The 23,408-nt window shown below is 41.8% G+C and overlaps 1 protein-coding gene across 2 annotated transcripts in view; it reads right to left on the bottom strand.

The window, feature by feature from the left end:
- Nucleotides 1–23,408, bottom strand: part of C7H10orf90 (chromosome 7 C10orf90 homolog) — a 65,137-nt gene that overhangs the window by 33,580 nt on the left and 8,149 nt on the right. The gene's annotated exons all lie outside the window — the stretch shown is intronic.

Genomic DNA, 23,408 nt, shown 5'->3' with positions numbered 1-23,408 from the left:
CAAGCTACATGATAACGTCTCCAGCTGAGTGATTCCTCTTACATCATTACACCAACCTCTAACTTTGTGATCAGCTTTTGTTTCCTGTGAGGGCTAGCTCTGCTACAGCCTTTTACAAAGAACTAATTGTCATATAACAGAGAGTCTAGGACACTGTAACGATGTATTACGTTTGCTGTCAGTACTTATGCCAGAAATTGTTACTTTCTATTTGGTAAATTCTCTATTTGGATGGAAATCTCCTGACATTACTGGCTATTTCTTTATATCAACAAGTCACGCTACTGGTAAGATTTTATTTGTCTTTTTCTTTAACGTAGTCTGTCTGCCACAAAGGTTGATTTTTTTTAGCAAGCAGAATTTTTCAGTTTATATGTAACAATACATTAACAAATAAATATAAATCAGTACCCTTTTAAAAAGTGCCCATTAAACCATACCCACCACAGCAGGTTTTATGCATAACTTTCCGTACAGCTAAGGAGTAGAAGGGAAAGAGGGGGAAGGTGTCAGGTCCATCCCACACCAACTGATTTCCTTGAGTCCCACCATGAGACAGCAATCACAAAACACTAACAGGTTGATGAACTTCCTGCTTTAATAAAGTACACTTTAATATTTTGCTGGCACAGCTCTGAGGCACCAGTGCCACTGTGTACATACATAGCTGGTATGAAAAAAAAAAACAAAACAAAAAAAAACAACAGAGGTTTGCTCTTGTCATTGAGCAAAAGAAGGTCCTAAGCAATGGAGAAAACATCTGGACTCGTTAGCCACAGTATGGGGAAAAAAAGAATCCAGAACATAGCTGGAATGGAAGGGCTGCTGTACGTTTTTTTGGCAAAGAAATAACACATAGTTGAAATCAGTGAAAATGCAGTGAACCTGACCTAGCACTGGATCACGGTACCTGCTGGTACAAATCATGGGTGAGATGCCCTTGGAGCCTGCTCCCCATTGTTGTGATGCATGGCAAAAAGGAGGTGCTGCTCCTTCAGGGAAGGACCAGAAAGATGGGTCCTGAAGGGACAAAGTCCACCCATGTCCACAAGGAGCAGAGAGTGGTAACTTCTGGGTGGGCTCCATGGAAAGGCATTGTCAGCATGTCAGGATCCTGCTGAATTACACGTGAATACTTTTGCAATGAAAACCTGCCACATATGGTGTCTTTCCTACTTTTTTTTAAACAGCTAAATAGGAAATAACTTGCAGAGAAGGATAAAGAAGAAATCGTTGGATTGAGTTAAGGCAAGACCTCAAGAAATCCAGAGGTTTCACAAACAAAGCGGATGTAATTAAGGCAACATCTTTGCTATCAACATTTTCCTCAAATAGTTTACAGTAAGAAAACCACAGTTGTCTCAGGTCAAACAGAGAAGCTACAACAGGAGAACATCAACTTGCGAATGTCAAGAAGCGTGCAAAGAAATCCAAAATTCTGGCTTGAGATAAATCAGACCTAGAAAGATGTTTTGCCAGATGGTCTTTCATGAGTTTCATTCAAATGCATTTTCAGCACAAGAGAAATTACTGAATACCACAGGGTCAAGCAAGAACAAGTTGTCAAAGTCCACAGAGTAAATTATGTATAATCTGTAAATTATTCTTAAAAATGTAACCTCCTGTGATAGCGATCGGTAAGACCTTCCGATTTCACACAGACCTTTTGAAGCAGCTCAGTTAATTCTTAATCATTTAACCTTAAAAACTAGCTGTTTCTGGAGCAGGAGATATAGGAAGAAGTGAGGTGGGAAGAGAAGGAAATATGTATTTTCTTTGCTAAATCATCCAGAGAGGAGTTTTGCATTGTATTTTGTATCCTATCCTGTTCAACAACATTCTCATGTTACTATGGGAATCCTATTGTTGAAAAACACTCAAACCTTTTGGCAAGTCATTTAATCTGGTTGCTGAAATAGATTAAATGACAGTGGTGGCAAAAGCTCCGGTAACTTCCCCATTATTAAGTATAATCTTGGAAGCTTCAGATTTGTTAATTAATGTCATTGGAACAAGCAAAAATCCTTGAAAAAAGAGCTTGAATCTTTGGAATGAAGACTCTTCAGAGAGCACAAGGGTTTAGCTGAGATGTGTCCTACGCAGAGTTTTCATGCAGATTCTCATTGCTGACAAAACACACAACACTGTAACTCTTGTTACACAATGAAACGCAAAGTTCAGACTTTCCTTGGTGAAAAAGCTTGAAAGAAATGGCATTTCAAGTGCTTTCTGTCTCTGTGGGGAGAATGAGAAACTTATTTCTCACCGAGTTAAATCCTGAGGATTTGCTTAACCTCCCCAGCCCTTCCTTCCCACCGCGACCCACCTCTCCAGCTAATGAACCGGAGATGCGGTGAGGAACGGAGGAGCAGTTCCTGGCACATGAACTTTGCCCTATTGCATCTTCACTCCCTTTACCACCGCCGCCCCCCGCCCCCCGTACTGTTTGTTGAACCAAATGATACGCTCCTTGGCAAGGCATCTGGACATCCGGCTACAGACCAGGGTTTTCCTAATTACAGAGTGCAGCTGGAACCGATTCTCCCAGTCTCGAGTGCCTGGATGTCTGCCTCAGGCCAACTGGCAGCCGGCTCAGATAATGATTCAGAAAAGATGTACTCAGAACTCAGCTTGCTGAAGCACAGATAAATTGCAAAGGTGAGGGTGCTGGTGAAAAATAGTGCACCGTGAGTATTTGGCATGCACGGGGACAGCCTGGTTTGTAGCCAGCCAAGGTTTTGTACAGCACTCAAGACTCGCATGCAAACAAGCTGTGGATAACTATTGTACCAGTGTTTCAGGTCCTTGCTGGAAGCATGCAGACTGGGGTGGCCTTTGGTGACAGCCAAAGTGACACCAGGCAGAGCTGGAATGACTTTAGAGCACTTGCCCTGGCCTCCTCCTCCAGTTTTTGTCATGAAAGTTGCATGTTTCATTCATTTACTATTCATATGCTGACAAATTTCAAACGCATGTCAGCGCTTCTGATCTCTTCTGTTCTGCTCAAAGCCCCATGCTGACCACATCTGACATCCCCTCTGAGCCGCCAGCATCACCTCAGAATGAACTCCTGGAGCCTCCAGCACTTCCCTCAAAGCACTGTAAAACAGCATGGCAGAACATACACACCGGTATGAGAAGGGGGAGAACTTCTCCATTTCACTAAAAAATGACCTTTTTTGTTGATCCTTAGCCCATCACCTAGAAGACCTCCAAAGAGAGTTGGACTCTCTCCCACGTCAATGACTGCTGGGGTCACTTCGGTCCCCAAACCAGTGCCATCAGTGCCCAAAACCACACAAATTTCCCCCTCAGGGCCTGGGAGCTAGAGGACATTGATGGCTTGGCTTAGGCACAGGCCCAAGAGCAATCACTCAATTAACACAATGTCTTTGGCATAGCTTAAAATGTTTTTCAAGCCTATTTCTCTTGTTATGCATTATTCCTATTTTAAGTTATCTGCACCTAAACCATACTATTAAAACCAGCTTGGAGGGATTCATTTATACTTAACTCTGTTTAAAACATCGTATTTGTTTAAATTTTCTTGTGACTTATTTAATTCAAATACCTGTGGAAGTCTTGAGGAACAGAGTGTCATCGTTAAAGATTCACTGCTTTCCCTCTCTGTAAGGGCTGGAAGAGATCATAATTCACTTTTGGAAATCTGAAGTGAGTCATCCCAAAAAACCATCCAGACATTACAGATATGCCTAAGATGAAAGCCAAGTCAGAATAAACACCAGAACCAAATCCGCTTCTCCTGGTCTTCTTCATGTGTCATAAAGAAACAATACCATAAAACTGCAGAGAGTACTGTCAACTCCAAAATAAATCTGAAAAACCAAGCTAAAGGTCACATGCACAGTACTAAAAGTAGAGAGACAAGTGCTGAAAATCCCTCATTGTGCTTAAGTTCCTGCTGATATTAAATTTAATTAAATCTGCTGGAGAATGTTGGGTTTGCTTGTTAGTGGAGAGTGATGCATCTCCAGAAGGCCCTGGAGCAGGCGCAGTCTTACCCTCCTTCAGGGATCCAAAGCCTTCAGAAGTGATCTCAAGCCCAAGAAGGATGTGATGTGTCACACTGACGGTGGTCTGATGGCAGCATCCCAGCGAAGGTGGGGCACAGGCATGGGCAGGCAGGAAGGCGACCCCACAGCCACACACGGATTTTACTTTCCTTATGCTCTCATAAAAATACACCTGATTTTCATCTCCACGGGATTTGACATTCAGCTACCTTCATGTAAGAGCAGACAGCATTTTTTTCTAAGTTAAGATACTTAAGGAGCACACGTCGTCATCCTGATAGCTCAAACGCAGCTAGAAACCACACTGTACTTACCCATCAAGAGAGGATGGCAGAGGGAGAGTACATCAGTCCTGTTACAGCATTTTTGCTGCACCTCTTGTTACAAGTACCAGGCACCTACTTACAATGGGGGTCAAATGCAATATAGATTTAAAGGGAGAGAAAGCAGCTGCCAGCTCTTTTCTTGAAATCTTTCTTGCGGTGAAAAAAGCCAAACCCAATATAAACAAGTACCTTGCCACAAAAGAAAGTGTGCTTGAACACAGTTGTACAAAGATAACAGTATTTTAAGGCAGCTTTGCTGAGAAGATTTTCAAATCAGGCTAAGCAACGCAGCCTGAAATCATTTCAGTGTGAACAGGATTCATTATGTAAACAAAATAGAAAAATATTTTTTTAAGATGTCAGGATGGATTTTCTTCTATTACAAGCAACATCGTGAGATTTGTTAACTGAATTATCTCTCCCTGCTTGCACACCTTGAAGCTGTAGCTGACTGCCTGCAGAGATGATTACAGGATCCGCCACGGAACGGACAAATGAGTTCTGGTCTGCTATCAGAAAGCCAGAAGTCGTAAATCTCTCATTATCCATGCCATTAGAAGCAAGGTGCTCATCAGGGGGCTAGAAAGAGCACAGGAATTATACCTTGAAACCTATGTATAAGAGAAAAATATTGTGTTTTCATTACACATTTCTATTACTCTTTATCTTCACTTAATAAAGTGGGGAATCTTCCCCAGCACATCTGTCACACAAAACCACACACACAGAGTTAACTAAGAATATTCTTATTTTTTCCTTTTCACCTTTCTCCTCCACAAGTTTTGTTTCATTTTGTATTTATTTGTTGGGGTTTGGGGTTTGTTTTTGCTCATTTGCTTGTTTAAATTTTCAGCGGTATGGGGAGGAACACATTCCTAGGTTTCTCTAGGCAGCATAAGCTTATGCTAACAAATCTCAGTTCCTGGACGCAGCAACTAACTCAGCAAACCTGCCGAAGCCCAGCTGTGTGAACATAACTCAGGCCAGAGACTCAAATGGAAGTACACGGAAAGATTTAAGCTGACATAGATTTGATTTCCTTAGTTTAAATAACATGGCGCTGGAGCTCCCTTCTGGAGGCACTTCCGAGATTTTTTATAAAATACGGTAGGAATAGAACGGGGAGGCTCAAAGACAGGGTATTAGAGGGTATGATGTCTAAGGCATGGAGAATTGGGTTGAATCAGGAGGGACACTATCATGTAACAGTAAAACTATTTATTTCATAATTTTTCTTCAGTCCTTTTGTTGTAGAAATGGAAGAGATGCCCTAAGTATCGCAGGTTCCTATTCCTACAGGAGCAGAAGGAAGAAGCTGGGACAAGGAGTGAGCCGCTGAGCTCCCCGGTGCTGATGAGCCAAGCAAGGGAGGTCTTGAAGCTCCGTGGCTTCCCCACTCTAATGACAGGTGGACCAATCTCTCTGCACTGCTAAAAGAAAAGCAGTATTTTCCATATATTTCTCCGGGGTTGTGGGAGATGGGTACTCTGTGCAGCTTGGACACATTTTCCTAAGAGGATTTTGCAAAGCAGTGGGAGATCGGGCATAAGCAGCAATAAATAAACAAACAAACAAACAAATAAATAATAAATAAAATTCTCTTTGGAGAAGAAGACCCCCCTGTATGTAATCCTGCCAAGTTTATGAGGTGCTCCATCCCCAAAATGAGGTAAGGGGCATGAACGAGGACTGGCTTCAGTGCAAGGGAGATGACACCTGTGGTTTGTTCCTGTCTGGTGGCTCCCTCTCCTCTAAGAGAAGTCCTCCTGCAGGGCCTCAGCAGCTCTGGAAGCAGCACCAGCAGAGGAATCATCTTGGGTGGCGGGGCGGGCATCGTCCTATATGAGTGGAAACCAAATGGAGATGGGCTCCGTTGGGCTGATGGGCTCTGAAAGTCGCTCACCACCATGGCCCAGGATGCCAGAGGGAAGAAAAAACAGAACAGGGTGGCTGCTGAAGTTTGCCTTTTTGCGCTAGACATGTGTTACGCTGACTTTTAGGGTAGACAGTCTTGAATTAAACATTGAATATGAGCACTAGAAGTGCCAGAAGTTTACACAGAAAAGAACATAGACAGCAGACAGAGACAAAAGGAGAAGAGTTCAAACCTCATTAAAATTTAAAATTTTCAGGTTCCACTTATCTCTGTAATTTAAAGGCATTCTGAACACCACTCCTAGTTCAGAACCTTGCACTGAGATTCATTAGTATCTATGGTACCATTATTTGGCTTGTGTCAAAACAAAGATGCAAGTAATGGAAACATTTCATACATAAAGAGCTATTGGAAGTGGTGCTCTACCACCCCTGAAGTCTCCTTCACAGCGTTTTATTAACGCATCCGCATTTTAGTGACCACGTCCTTTTCTGAAAGCACAAGAATGTTTAAGACAGACAAAAAAAACTTCAGTGACTGTAAACATGACAAATGTGCATAAGCAAACAAAGAAAAAGCAGTGCTGCAGCCAAAAAGTATTTATGAAGAGTTATTTTAGCGTTGCTACGTGTATTCATGTAAAGGCCATAACATACACAAAATTTAATGGTACAAATGAGTTTTGTAAATAAAAATTCTACCAGTGTTACTCAGAACCGGTAGCAATTACAAAATGTGTGCATTTGTCTAACGCTGCTCATGTATAATAGGAGCTCGAGGTAATTCAATATTTCTTACTTTTCATCTGCTTTTGTGAGAGCATAACTTTAAGACAAGAAACAGTAAAAAGGATAAGAGAAAACCTGCGCACTGTCGGCTATGCATGCATTTTGTGACTCAATATATATCCTGCTGTGGGGATTTTGTTTTATTGATTTTTTTTTTCCTGTTAATACTCTTAATACAGTGGTAGCTTCAGGAACTGGTAGATGCTGTGGGTACAGATGCTTTTGTCAAGACATCAAGAGTAGGGATTCCAAAACACATTTATGTTAGTCCAATTTTGTTTCCAAAGCACAAAAAAAAAAAAAAAAAAGGATGTTCACATGAGCCAAATTTGACACTAAACAATTTGTACAACAGAACTAAACTCAGTGCAGCACCAGTCGTGCCAGGTTTAATATAGACCTTTCATGTTACTTTTGTATAATGGAAGCATTCAGTTTTCTATAATACTTGGGATAGTATTTATTTCTGAAAAGTTGTTCACAGTAACTGCTGTGATTACAGACATCAGAAACTGCTTGATAACAGTGGATGCAGTAGGCTAGAAGCAAAAGAAAAAATCAGTGTTCACAGGGTAAGAACACAATTGCCAGGATTTAAATAAGTACAAAGCCTAAAAAGTTAGAGTTCCAAGTCTCTAGATCTATGACGAAGCAAAAAGAAGCCTTTTATTTTACAAGAAGACTACACAGCTCCCACTGATTGCAGTCACCGCTGACTTGCCTCAACTCTAAATCTAACCACCCTTCATGCAGGTGAACTTAGTAATTATTCTACCACGTAAAACTTTCCAGTTGGTGAGATAATACCTACGCTTGCCTTTTGAAGGGAAGATAAAACAAATCTCTGTTTATGGTGTGTTTTTAACACACAGCCGTGCTTTGTCTGATGTTGAAAATCAGCCTTTCCGAGTTCCACTGCAACAGGTTTGGAAACACAGATCCTTCTAGAGATTGAAACAGAAACGCAGCAGTAGGAACACAAAAGAGGACATAGGAGATTTTCTTTTTATCGCTAGGTTCAATGGTTCAACATAACTGATAACTGGTAATTGCCTTTTTTTTTTTTTTTAAAAATCACAGACAACTCAGAAATGAAGGGTGCAGAAAAGCTCAGAATTGATGATTAGATGTAAAAACCCTCAGAACCTTAACTTTTGGCAGGGAATGATACTAAGAGTTTGCAGGCTGTCTTCTGGCCGTGGATGTCACCCGAATGAGAGCAAGTGGGGCTGGGCGTCACCAGCACCCACTGCCCCCCGCCCGAGCAGCCTGGGCAGACCCAGCAGCCACGGCTGCTTTTGCAGGGAAGCAAAAACCTGCTGCCTAGCAACAACCCCAAACTCCTGATTTTTCCTATCTGCCATTCCTTGTGCTCAGCTAAAAGTTCCAGCCCCAAATTATTATATCAGAGCTGCAACAGATGGGTAAGAAAATGCATTTTCCTTTATTCGCTGCAAGGCTTCCCTGCTCTAGGGTGATGCATTCATAACACACACACTCAGTCCTCCATACCTTGTGATACGAGGCCAATCTGGAAAACACTTCAAAATGTGAGTAGTCATATTCACAGTAGTTGTCCCGCAGGAGCTACTCCTATGAGTAAAGTCTTTCCCATACCTATAGCCACACAAACACCTGGATAGCAAGGCACAGCTATGCTTGCAAGAAAGTTGTTCCTGTGTTATACAAGTCCTGAATTTTTTCTTAATTATTTACTGCAGGTGAATCAATTAAAAAGGAAAATAAAACAAAGCAAAACCAACCAACAAACAAACAAAACCCTTTTGGATTGTGCTCTCTACTTGGATCCAGTCTTTAGCCAGATTCCCAGAAGGAACTTAATTCGTGTTCGATCCTTCTGTCTGTCTGACATGGGGCTTTGGAGCTCATGGGCAGTTTTAACCAATGTAATAGAAAGGTCAATGGCTCATCTCCAACATGCTTCCTGCAAATAAATAAATAAATAAAATGGTTTTGTAGAAAAGAGAGGCTGCCACAGAGAGGAGATCACTGGGTCTCCTTTGCATGACCTGCAGCTGGCTGGCAAACACACCAGCCAGCCAGGACATCCACACTGCCACAGGGGTCACAGCTCTTTGTCAGGAGCAGCAAGGAGGCATTGGGGACGGATAAAATGGGATGGGTGAGGAGATGCAGAGGGGAGAGAGCAGCAGCAGGGTGAGACTCGGGATACTGACTCATGGGCTTCATCAGCTTTGCTGCTCACATACCCACCTCTTTCTTGATAGCCTCTATTTTCAATTTCATCTCCTTGTTTTCATTCTCTAAAAAAAAAAATAATATAGAAACCTCATGCTAAGATTATGGAAACCGAGAGGCTTTTCAAAGCCATAAAGGAAAGTTAAGTGCTGAAAGCTGACCTAATGATGCCATAACTGCTTGACCTCAGTACTGCTGTGCCTTAGACATAATCACATACAGCTGTCCTGTTTAAAGTCACATAGCAAATCATAACTGGAGTAGTCACCTTCCTAATTTGCCTGCTATGATAGTCATGGCATTGGAAATCCAAATTTTACAACAGAGAATACCTGGAATAATGTGGTGTGCAGTAATAACTGAACAGCTTACGTTGGTATAACAAACTGCTGAAGCAACTATCTATCGAAGGCAAAATTAAGTCGTTATGGATGATTACCACCACCACTTTGTTTGTCCTACAGTTTTTCTGTTCAGCAACGATCTCTGATCCAGAGCCAGTGCATAAGCCATTAAATAATTTAGCAGCACTCTGCATCCAGCACGGCTCCCCAGCCAAATTCTGGCCCCTCTCAATTCCAGTATTCCTGCTGGGTGCTCTGGGATGACAGTTGATCCTAAGGGTCTCCTCAAATCCACTACTTAGAGGAGACAGACTTTGCTGCATGTGCTTTCAAAAACCTCTTGGTCATCAACAATATTCTCTCCAACATTAACTACCATTAAATTCTCCTGCTAGAAGCTGCAGAATGACCCAAAGGACATAAACTGCGTTTTGGGGCTTAGCAAGGAGCACGCTAAGCGCTCACCACCCCGTGCAGGATGCACCTGCTGCTCAGCGCGGTGCTCAGGTGGGATGGCTCTCACATAGCAGGTGGTGATCTGCCTAAAGCCAAGAGCAACGACCTTTGTGCGCTGGGGGAGATTCATCCTCACACGGAGAGCCAACGCAAGCCTGTATGCCTTGGCAATGGAAAGAGTGGGGTGGAATCTTCTATTGGGAAAGTTTCAGCTGGAAATTTTGGTTAGACGTCAGACTGCGCAGCCTATCTATTGCCATGGTCCTCATGCAAAATGTATTTCAGGGTGTCCATGCTCTGTTTTGGGCTGGCTCCCAGCTGAACTCTCTCACGATGCAGCATGACTCTCCCCCTCCTTGCCCCCTCTAAACCTAGCAAAAGTGCCAAAGAAAAAACTCCCGTGAAACAGCCTGTATTTTTATGGATTAGGTTGCAATGATTTACATGAACTTCTTGCAATGGACTTGCACATGCATTGTGCCAGTGGGTTACTCACTGCCAGTCACATTAGCTGACTCAGTTAATACGTGTATCTGCAAACCCCAATGCCAAGTTGCACCTGGTTTCTGAATCCTTGTGAAAATACCCTTCCCACCCCTCCACGCACTGCACCCAGACACTACAAAACCACTGCAGGTAGCTGAGAGAGTCCAGCGAAATACTTCAGTTTTAGCCAGAACATGCTATCCCTCCTTCCAGAAACCGAGATTTCACTTCTCCAAGTAGCATGTAATGGCTTTTCCCCTTTCTCACAGCACAACTACATCATCTTAATTTTTCTGAGGCCAATGAGCTCAGGTAGATGTCTTTATTGGATTACTGGATGTAACTTCCATTACCTTTAAATGATTTTCTAGGGCAGGGGGTAGCTTCAGCTATTATTCAGCTGTTCAGATCTGACATTTTTCCATTTCTACTCAAAAAAAAAAAAAAAGTTATCTTGGTGAGTTGTTAGCCAAGAGGAAAAATGAAGAACAGCTTGGCTCTTGCTGGGGCACACATAAAAGTGTTCTGAGAGCACCCTGAGAGCTGTCCCACCATGAGAATGTGAACAGGGTCACAAGGCAGTAACATTTTGTTTTAAACCATGGACATCTATTCTCCTGCTGGAGCTTAGAAATCTTGTGTTTTGTTCCCCATGATACATTCATGAAATTTACTTTGTGAGAGTGATAAACAGATGTGTATATACAGGTATTGATTCTATTGAGTATTGCATTGCTCAGGGAAATTGGGAGCAAAAGGCCAATTTTTACAACTGAAGTATTTACTGGAAATTAAAATCCTACCAACTGAAGCCAGCTTCAGAGGAACACTGCAAAATTCATGTGCTGCTGTAACCACTCAAAACACTAAGGTCAAATAATAGCAGGAAAGAAAAAATTCAGGACTATTGTTTTATACACCACTTAATATATTCTGTTAATTGCAATCCTACAGCACGTGCTGGTGTTACACATGGACACACTGCAGAGACACCTGGAGTAGCAGACAACGGCATGATGGAGCTTATGCTTATTTGGGTTAAACATCTTGTCCTCTGAAACAAATCAAATCACAGACTTTCAGGATATTGCCCTTCTTTTAAAGAATGAAATAATAAAAAAAAAAAAGACACCAATAAATGAATAAATATACTATTTGGATAATTAATGGGGTAAAAGTGATCTACCATGTAAACAAACATTTCAGCAGGTGATTTATGTTATTTTAAATAAAAGGGCAAAGATGTTGCTCATACTCTAGACTGAAAGCATTATTCTGGAAGGTCAGTCTAGTCTATGTCACTTTGATTTAGTACTGTCTTATTACTCTAAATGTGGCACTGCATTAGTTACAGTAATATTGGGATTAACACCCTGGCCAGAATGTTAATGCTGACAGGTATATAAATGCAGATTTATCTACTTCGCTCAACATTTAAGGAAAGTTTATTAATCCACAATTGGGTGGCGGTGTTTTGCCTTTCTATCTTCTTTTATTAAAGCAAGTACCAAAACTGAGCACCTGATGTCCCCGTACCTTGGGTATCAGTTAACGCTTTAGGGTGCAGCAGCCACAGTGCAAGGATAATGCCGGGCTTTGTAAGGTTCCCTCTCTTCAGACACCACTGCCTGTTTAGTTCCCTGTTGTTTTAGAAAAGTAAAGCTAAATCAGTAAGGTGCTATTGACTTCCCTGAAACCAACCGAGACACGGGTCCGACATTTCCAACATTTAATTGACTCTTCCAAAGCCCCTGCTTTTCTACCCCAGCTTCTAGTTAGTGGTTACTGGATGGAGATCTGGAATACACTAAACCCAAATTATCATAACTTTGTGCTCCAAATTTTTGTAGCTTCAGTCTCTAAGGAGCCAACACCAAAGGTATCTCCGGCAGCTGGGTCAAAAGTAACCGAGAGAGGAGGGAAGGAAGCCCCTGTGCGACGTGAGGCTGCAGCAGAGCAGGGTGCCTTGACGGAGGAGTTTCCAATACAATTGCCTTCAGCAAGTTCTGATAACAGACACTGCTTTCTGTGAAGAAATAAACAGCTTTATGTCACTGACCTCTATCACATATAGCCATGAAATCTGAGTGCAACTGTAGTTATTTGGTGCTTTTCAGATATTCATTTCTCTTCCCTGGTGCTTAAGAGGGCTGACTGAAGGCAGTTTATACTAGATTAGGCTTCCGACACCTTCATGCATTATAGACTTCAAAATACAGCTTTTCCCTTTCAGAAGGTGAAAGTGTTGAGTCATTTCTTTTAAAGACTGGATGGAGGTTATTGCTCATAAAAAGAAAAACCCGGCGGTTCAAAGCTGGCCCGAGCGAGCCGCAGCCAGCCGGCTGCACCGTGGAGCAGCGCCGGGGCCCGGGGACTCGGGCTCCCTCGCGTCGCTCTGCTCGCCCTTCCCGTCTTAAATCAGCCAGGCACTAGCAGCTTATCCGAGATAATAACACGGATTAACAAGGGCTCATCGGACGGCACCGTGTGCCAGAAATAATTATGGCTTAAAATGCAAGAGCTTGGCAGGGAGGGATTGTCATTTGTGAAGTCAGTCCATTTTATGGAGAAATAACCCACATATTACAGTGGAGGATAATTTGGCAGTTAACAGTTTCAGTGGCTCGGAGACATAAAATACAGACCCATCAATGTGTAAGATTAGAAACAGTTAGGCCCTACACGGTAAAGTCATCAGTTAGAAACTAGACTCCACCTGGGGACATTTTGTAAATGATTCCTCGGGGACAAGTAAGACAGGACCTTTGACTAGCACGATTTGGAAGGGACCGAGACCTAACTTAATCTCCAAGGATGCGGTAACTCCAATAAAAGGGATTTTTAAATACGAAACATATTCCCTTTCTCTAAACAAACTAGGTATATTATGCTCTGGAATAGTAAGAGAATTAATCAAAAGACAGCGAGTAAATGGCTGCTATGTGGCTGCCAAGCAGAAGATGATATAAAACTATACAGAACTGAAAAACATTTGATAAGAACATAAAAAGATCTGTTACACGTTCTTCAAAGGATAAAGTTTTGTTTAATTGTGGTGAACACCAAGAAGTTTGAGATACTATGTTGTTTTTTTTTTTTAATTTGTTTCTCCAAATGCAGAAGTAATAATAAACACTGATTGCCTTAGATAAAGCTAATTCTTTTCCAGAAAGGATGAGTAACCTGCTTTTTCTTTAAAATCACTCATTACAAAAAACAGACTTGCAGCTTTTCACAAAGGGATACTCAGAGCTATTTTAGATATTTTTGCTGCTGAATTCCCAAAAGTGCTTATGATCTTTCATTTTCAAGAAAAGACTTGGCACTTTGTATTGGAGAAACCAAAAATCTGAAGTTAACTTCTCAGCAATGATTGCCTTATTTACATGATCTATATTCTCCCAAGAAAAAATATCACCATATGATACTAACATTTTTCTACCATAACTCAATACTCTGCATTTTTGTCAATGCAGAGATGGATCATTAAAGCCTGGAAGCTAAATGGAAAAGTATTTTAAGGACAAACTAAAAGTGGAGCAGAAGAGACATACTGATTTCAAAGAGAAGAGTACCAAGATGACACATGAAAATTTACACACCCCATCATGCTGCTTAAAGGAGACTAATTAAAACTGCATCAGACTCACGCATAGGCAGATCAATGCTAAAATATGAAAAATACTGAAGTTTTTAGCTATATGGTAACGTTTTTTTTTTTTTTAACATTTGTAAGTAGTCTTAGAAGCAATTTGATCTTCTCAAATATGATGGGGGAGACAGCTCTATTTTTATTTATTTTATAAAGGAATCGTCTTCAACCATTTGTGAGTCAGTTTGGTGTTCTAATCTACAATAAAATGCCTGTGAAATTATGCTCTATTTGGGATTGCCTGTAGAACTGTGAACTCAATAAACCATACAGCAGACAGACTTGGTGAAAAGATGTTAAACCAAGAGTTGAGCTATAAATTAATTATCACATACAACACATCCACAGTCAATTGTACAACAACTAAAAATATGTAATTGGTATGATAAGCAAGACCATTCACTTGAGCCCCATACAAATCAGCTACCAACTAAAAAGAAGTCACCATAGGATCACACTGGGGCTGTACAGAGCTGTTGTACCTTAAACACTGCCGTGCCCATATTTGTGAAAATGAACCGCTCATCGTTAGTGTTTAGAAATGGATTAGTGTTTTCTTTTAAGCACAGTGCACACATGTGAAGTGATTTCTCTTCTGCACCACAATTTCTGAACTGGTTAGTCTGCCCCACGTGCCATTTCCCTGGATACCCGTCTGTGCATACTGCGGTTGCACCAGCAGCTATATTAGAGAAGTTCAGTGGGCTTTACAAGAAAAGAAAATGCAATCACTTATTCTGTTTCTGGTAGAAGAGCTTGATGGCTAGTCAATCACCATTAGAAAAATCAACAACAATCTAAATGCTCAAGTATTTCAAGCCTTCAAGTGACCTTTCAAGAGGATTTCAGTTCAAAAACATGTTATGAGGAGAAGCTATGGATTTTGGAATTCATCTTATATCCAAAGCCTTTGCTAAATGTCTCAGAGATTGCTAGAAATGTAAAATAAACATCCGTGGGGATCAAAGCAAGGAAAAAGTGAATTACGGAAAAGGTAGGCTGGTGTCCAACCACTGATCTGGGTCAAGCAACATATATAGCTATTTGTCTTTGATTACGTGTGTTGGAAATACAACTTACAGCATTCAGGAGAGCGATCTCTCCTCAGATAGTCAGTTAGAGAAACTGAGGAAGACACAGGTGTACAGAGCAGAAAAAAAAAAAAAAAAGCCCTCACTGAAAAATAATTAAAAAAAAAAATAGTCCCATCCTAATAAAGCAGACCATTCACAGGGAAATGCAACAGAGAGAAAGAAAGCTTTATTGGGAAAACTTAGGGACCAAGGAGGCCTGCAAGGAAAGCCTGGCTCCAGCTATCCCAGAATAGAACAGCACAGGTAATGCTTCGAAAGGTGAGAGAGCATTCTGTTCCCAACCCCACCTTCCCTCCTCCTCCAATAAAAACTGCAGCAAAGTTGATGGATATAAAAGTCTCCTTGGACAGAGAGGATAAGGAGAGTCTCAGGTCAATAAAAAATAAAATTCGCAAAGAACAGTCAACACAAGTAAGACTGCATTTATACATGGAGCATTAAAATAGCAACCAAAGCAATACTCTGCAAGTTCTAATAAGCATAGAAGTGCTGAGTAACCCAGAATGTCTGTTTGTTTTAAAAAAAGGGGGATATTGATATCACGGGCATCTGAGAAATATGATGGGGTTAAGATAAATCAGTGGACACTATGCAAGACAACAACAAAACAGCATGGATTATATAGAAATAGCAGAAGAGCAGTCTGACAAATGAGCAGAGCCAAGAAACAAGGAAAATGTACAGGAAACTGGATAAATAAGCAAAATGTACACAGCTGTACCTCAACTTCTACTAAAACTCATTTTCCTTGCTAAAATAGAAGTATACTAAGAACAATATTGTCCCAGAATGGTCCTGAAAGGGGACCTATGCTGCAAAATCTGAAGAAAATAAGTTGGGATTTGTCAGCAAAAGTCAAGAGTAGTGATATGATAGATGCCTAAAAATAATAATAATAATAAATCACAAACAGCTTTCAAAAGGTGCTTGGGAAGAGGCATGGGGGGCTAAAGCTACTGGCTAGATTATTTAACATGCAGACTACAAGATATTTTTTCTGCACAACACAATTAAATTGTGGACCTAAATGCCACAAACCTACACAGAGAACAAATTCAGAAAGCAATTAGGCAAGCTTATGGAAGGTAAGTACAACCTTGGCATTAATCAAGATCACGGAGAGGCTGCTCCGAGCTCAGGAAGGTCCCTGGTCCCTGGCCGAGGACATCAGGGAGGAGTGCCAGGAACAACGCCGCATCCTCTGCCCTCAGTTTTTTGGCCAGAATTAGGATCATGATGTAACTGGATCTTTACTCCGACCTAGCATTGTTGGTATGTTCCCATCACTGTGCCTCTTACGAGACACTGTGGGCACCATTTAGAAATATTCAGGGGGCTGGCAAATAACTTTATATCTTCTAGCACAGGAGGAAGAGAAGACCTAAAGAGAAAATGGTGAACTATTTTTTGTTTGTTTGTTTGTTTGTTTGTTTGCTGTTGTTTTTTTTTTTTTTCTTCCTTGTATGTTTGTTTTCAGGCTAGATTTTTTCCTTGATAATATTCAAGGTCATAATGACTTTAAACTCCCATACACAGCCAAATGGTAAACTGCAAGTATTCGTGAATGCCAGCAAATGCAGTGTGTTACTGGAAGAGGTTACATCTAAGAGCCTAACTCACCTTTCACATAAAAACAATCTGCAAAAAGATTCTACCATCTCCAAGGAGAAAATTGTCCCAATAACTCCATAATTCAATTATCTTAGTCTGTATAGATTGCAAAAGACACAAGGGCAGTTCATAGCCGCTATTCTCTTTGAGATATATTTTCAGAGATATTCAATAAATTAAGCAGAAACAATTTTAGAGGCCCCACTTTAAATTTATTTGTGCCAAAACAGCTTACACTGAGCTGAAGAATAAACCTCTGTTCTAAAACAAAAGCGAAGCTGCTTGATGAAGAACAAAGCAGCACATTCAAGGTTTTTGCCCACCCGTATTATGGGAGGATACTCTGGAGAACAAGGTGCATTGTCTGCAGGGCTGTTTGGAAGCAGTGAGGGATTTATTGTAAAATTTGTCAACCACAGCAGTGAGGTCACCGTGCCCCGATTCACAGCCAACGTTCATCTACCTATAACCCTATTACACTTTACAAGCTAACTATTTTCTTACCCAACCCTTTGGCTTGAGAAAACATGTATTTACCTTATAAAGCTGTAATTCTGCATCAACATTCAGCTAATTGGAGGTTTACTGTTATTAATTTAGATAATGTACATTCATCTCACAAAAATAGCTTCTAGCAGCTTCTTTAATTTAACCTTTCTTTTAGCCTTCTTTTTTTACTGTCACACAACTAGCAATTCGGTGCTCACAAATGACCTCCCGTGCCCCAGTCATGCCATAACAATCAATGGTGGAAAATTCATAAAACAGATTAAATTCTGCAGTGTTTGCTTTGATGAATTAGTAGAATTTGTTTGCTTTAGCTGCTCAGAGTTAATCTTTGATTTTTAGCTGAGTGCACTGCATTGGAAAGAATAAACCAGGGACACATCATATTTCTGATACTTAAATAGCTATAGCGGAAACAGGGCCCCAGCATGCATTGCAATTAAGCTGACTTTTTAAGATTTTTGCTGTTTATCTCTGCTCTCTCACTACTTACAATAATATATGAGGAGGAACAGCCTGTGATAAAGTGTTTTTATACCAAATTGGACATAACTACATTATACCATAATGATTATACTTTCCTACCAGGTGTCACACCACACCAGAACGAGACAGCTCAGGATCATTTTCCCAGAGAGCTTTAAGGGTGGCAAAACATCCCAAAGTAAAAAATTAGCTCCATCACTGCAGATCACATAACATGTTTTGTTCAACATTAAATTATTATTCACCATTTAAATTAAGAATTGCAAGGGAAATTCATTCTGAGCTTTTTCCATTTCCCTCGTACACACAATTTGGCTAATGAACCAAGAAACCAATTAGTGAAACAGCTCAATTTATAGCAGGTTGAGGTAATCTTTAGCCAGGGCACAGTTAAAACTCCTGCACTGTGAAAAGAAGACTCTTCATCTTCACAAACGGTACTATGGAGTTAATGAGCCCTCCTAACACAAAGCATCAGCGATGGCACTGTTTGCCCAGCGATTTCACCTCTCCCCAGCAGCACCTACTGCAAAACGTCACAATCTGGAAGAAATCTCTATGTAAATACGGAATTTTCTTTCTGTCTGCCTTTTGGTGGATATTGGCATAGAGCTGCACAGCCCGCAACACGGCAGAGGTTGGCTGTCTATGTAGAGCTGTGGTTTTTGGAGAAGTTTCATTTCCATGAAGCAGTTGTCCTCTTGCAGGTACTGCTCCCTCTCAGCACCATACCTCAGCTTTGCGCCTGAGGTGCTGTGCTGAGCCCTCTCCCCCTGTTTGTAGCCAGGCTGACCTGGGAGCTCTCGGCCCAGCTCTGCCTCTGAGCATTCTGAGGTGCCCTGGTCCCATGCAAAAAGTCTCAAATTCTGGAGACAAAAATAAATAGATAAATAAATAGAGGGGTGAGGATTTGGAGCAGAGGGGAGGGTGGCCGCAGCAGCTGATGGGCTCAAGGGAAGGGCATGCCTTAGTTCCCACCTTCTTCCCAGATGCTGGGATCCACAGCCCGAACCCACTCCATGCCAGGTGTCTCAGCTAGTTTCTCTAGTTTAAAGTAAATGGCTCATTAAAAGGTCTAAAGTAACAGGAGATGGACTCTTGACCTGAGCTTCAAAAGTGTATTTTCCCAGTTCCCAGAATAAACCCCCCAGCCAGGCTGGAGGGTGAGCCAGGCAAAGCAACACAGGGTTCATAGGATAAAAGAAGTCACATAAAGGAGTAGGGGAGGCAATCTGCTGCTAAAAGGAAGTCTTTGCTCCAGGGACTGCTCAGGCATTTTGCACTACAAAAAGTACTTTAACAAAGTAGATTTTAAAAAAATAAGAATCAAGAAGTGCATCCCAGACTTTTCCTTCTGCTGCTGTAAAACCCACAAAGGTGGTACTAAGTTTTACAACGCTGAATATATCCTTGTTTGCAAACCACATCTATTCTGTGGGGTTTCCATCCCACCACCATCTATTTACAAACATTGTATTATCACCCCAGGCTAACTTATTAAAGGAAGACAAAGCTTGATGCCACAGAGGCATGCACACGTGCAAATAAGGCATCTATCATCTTCTCCTCTATTCACCCATAGCAAAACCTTCCACCTACCTAGGACCTCGAAATATTTCCCACTTCTCCTGCACCTCAACCTCTGATACACCCTTGGCAGTGTCAAATCCAGCCCCATCTCTTTGTGCATCAGCCCCACTGCCCTGCAGCTGAGTGGGGTAAGCACCTAAGACAGGGAAGTTCATCTGAGCTGAAAGAGGCTTGGCAGTAAAATCATAGGGGTAAGGTAAGGACCTCTACAAGACATGGACATATGGGAACAACTCATGCAATGGTCTAATAGCACTGCATGGTTTGGGAATCCCAAGCTTAGAGGGCTTCCATTCCTATAGGAGAGAAATTTCAGGGATGATCTGCCGCTGCTCTTTCTTGCAGTCAGCTTGTGCAACCCCAGCTGGAAAAGGAGACAAGCGAGAGAAAGCAAAGCAAGCACTTATACTGGAAGTGGAGCCTGCCTGACACATGCACGTTTAGCGAGTCCCAGAATTGGACACAATTCAGAAGTTGTATATAGACAGGCTCAGATCACTACAAACATGAAGTGCAAGAACTAATTTAAACTACTCAAACATTATTGAGCTGCAATCAACTAATCACTTCGGAAAAAGACCAAGAGTCACGAACGGCTTAATGTAAACATCTTTTCAGCATGTAATAACAGACAAAAAGGAAAACAAGTATTAGGCTGCTTAAGGAAAAGAATGCATTATGGAAAGCAAAGTAACACTCTACATAATCTAATGGTGTGCTAAAGTACTGTGTCTACTATGGACTCTCATCTGTTAAATTTTAAGGGTATCTAAACACATGGTATTTTTAGCCTTTTTGTACTAGATGATCTTTTAGTGAGAATTTGGGAACAGACAGTAAATATGGGAGGTTTTGCTTTTTAAACTCTATGCATCAATAACCACAAATTTATTGAGAAGATATTTAATTCAAATGCAACCAAGAGTTCATCTGCAGCTTAGGTTCAATTTGATGCTAGGTGCTAGAAACCAGCCACTTCCTTCTTCCTTAGAATGGTAAAGAAAGCAGAGAATGATTTGACTTTATTTACAGCAATGGTAATATTACGAGAAGCATGAGACTTGGTAATTGAGTCAGGAGTAGAAGTGGAAGTCTCCTGTGACAACCTGTAATTGTCAGAGCTCCAACGAAATGCAGCAGACACAGACTCAAGCAGTATTTTAGTGCCTGGATAGTACCTGTATCAAACCTGGCCTCCAAGCCTCTAGAGATTTGCTTCTCACTGCGTTTTGGTCCTTCCATTTTAATACAGAAAAATATTAACCAGAATACTCTATGGGTATTTCTCCACTTCATACTAAAAATATTTCATGTTTAAGTGCATAAAAAAATCCATCTCCTAGCAACTGAGAGATTCCTGCTGGAAACGGTGCCGGGAAAGATGGGTCTCCAGGAATGCGGAGTCAAGCAAGGATTCTGTGGGTGTGAAACTGTTGGCAATTATGTCTGATCACCGGCTGCACATGTTTGTGTCGAATGTGTTCAGATTTACTGTAGAAATTGGCCTGAAGTATTACAGAATTCCGGGAGTTCTGATTAAAATAAACTGTTTTGAAGACGCACGTACTGCAGAGAGGCTCTCGAGTCCGGGGAGAGCTCTGCACGAGCGGGAAGCGTTGGGCACCGGAACAACAACAAATTAAAGAAATGAATTGTCTCAGGAAATATTACTGCTGTAATGCCGAAAACAAGCAAAAACACTGTTGCTACCTGAGGAGCACAAAGGGGAAGAGAAGCAACATTAAAATTAATAAAGCAGAATTGAGATGTGAGGGAGAGGCAGAGCTGCACGCTGGAGACCCAGACAGTAAATGAGCACATGTGATTAAAACCAAGTCGTTATGCACTAACTTGCCTTGTCCATCTATCAGCTGGGAGGGCTGGAAGGGCCCAACCTCCCCAGCTGGAAAATCCTTCTGCTCACTCCTTCCTGCCCTTGGCTTCTCTCAGACCTGGGGCAGGGCTTCATGCTCCGCTCTGTGTGCTGGACGAGCACCCAGTGGGAGCCACCGAAACAGCTCTGCCCCCTTTCCCCCCAGCCTGCCAGCCCCACATTTGGGGTCCCCAACCTGGGGCACTCCCCGCACGTATACCCTGTGCGGTGCCAGTTGCCCTAAGCAAGAGAAGGCTCCCTGTTTTGATGGAAGATGGCTCAGAGACCCATTAAGGAGCCTTTTCATCTTCCCACCTGCAAGAGGAGAGGGACCTGCAGCAGTGTTTGGCTCATCTGCCACATCCTCCTCCCACACCCAGTAACCGAGCCAGCCCACGTGTCCCACCGGAGAGACGTACGCGAGGGCGACTGCAAGGAGCTCAGCTGCCAGGGAAGGGCTCTGCATGCTGCCGGGGGAGATTTTGGCTTTGGGCAGCGTGGTGGCATAGAAACTGCTGCACCCACACGCAGACGAGTTGAGAGACCGGCATGGGTTGCTGGCCAGCAAACTTGGTGTCTTGCCTCCACAGGGAGAAGACCAAACCTACTTTAATGATCTCACGTTGCCACTGTGGGGGCGGGCGTCAAGGGGATGATAGAGGTAGAGATGTACCACTGATAACTCCATGGGCTGTGTCTGAATGTGTGCTAAAGGCAAGGCTCCGGCCCTTTGGGTGAGGAACGTTTTTTTTCCCAAAGGTAAATCTAAGAGAGGCTTCGTGCTATCTTGCTGTTAACTTCTAGATTAATTTGAATTTGCTGTTCTAAAATGTGATTATCATTCTGGTTGCCTTTTAGAGAGATTCATTTTACAGCTAAATTGCTGGTTTGTGTTCTGAAATTTCAGCTACAAGGTACCATAGACTTTGGGGAGACTTGGGCATTAATGCACTAAATTTGTCTCTCAGACTACACTATCCACTTTTTTTTTTATATTCCCCCTTCTATAAGGCAAATCTCCAAGAAAGTGATTTCCCTTCCTGCTCACCATCTCCTTGGCAGGAAATGCATTTTAGTTAGCTAATTAAATATAGCTGCATTATACATCAAATATCACTAATAATATATGGCAGTAATGTTATGTCTACTGTGAGAATAAGCTGCATTATACATCATATCTATAATACATCACTCTGGTAACAATTCAAAGTGCCTTCTCTTAAATTTTTGCTTGGCAGTGGCCAGCAAACATCAGGGTCTGGCGGGTAGATTTTGGGCATGGGGATATTGTGACGATGAAAGTAAGGCCCCTCTCCATGCGCCTTCTCAAAGACCATGCTCAGCCCAGACGTGTCCATGCTCTGCCTGTCCCTGGGCTCCTCTGAGTCATGTTTCAGGACTTGTTTGAGTTTTCTTCTCTTCCTCTGCCTCTCCAGGGTATCACTATATCTCCTTTTCTGCATTCTACATCCACTGGCATAACATAAAGAAAGGCTCCCCTTCTCACACGTGACTGCTATGTGCATGTTCTGGGTAAGGCATGCTTGTGCGTACATCAGAAACTGCTGGTTTTTCCATTTTGCAGTTTCCTTAATATGAACAATTAAACTTCTGTGCTGATTATTCAATACTAGGGGATCCCAGCATTCAAGATATAAACTAACCTAAAACTGCTTACATTTTTATATGTGCATTTTTTTTCCTCCCGAACGATTCCTACATCTGTCACAAGCTGCAATCACAGAATGATTAAAATTAAGCCCTCTCTGGAGCAGTCTGTAGAAGGCATATTGATAACTTGCCTTCACCACCCGTTTCAGTAGAGGAGAAGAAGGAATTCTTAGCTAAGCACAACAGCTAAATGTCAGCTGATAGAGGAAATCTGTGGGATGCTTAGAATGCACTCAGTGTAGCCAATGTTTATTCTAAAGCACAGAGAAGTAAATAAAGGCTAAGATCCTTTAAGTAAGCAAAGTTTAAATTGTTCCCAAAAGTACTCTTTTGGAGTATGCTAAATCTAATGCCTTGTTCATCAAGTTATGATCTCCACCAGATGCACAATACC

This window comes from Anser cygnoides, chromosome 7 (assembly GCF_040182565.1).
Source record: "Anser cygnoides isolate HZ-2024a breed goose chromosome 7, Taihu_goose_T2T_genome, whole genome shotgun sequence".
NCBI lineage: Eukaryota > Metazoa > Chordata > Aves > Anseriformes > Anatidae > Anser > Anser cygnoides.
Note: the sequence above shows the minus strand (reverse complement) of the source record. Positions and strands in the feature narration are given on the sequence as shown.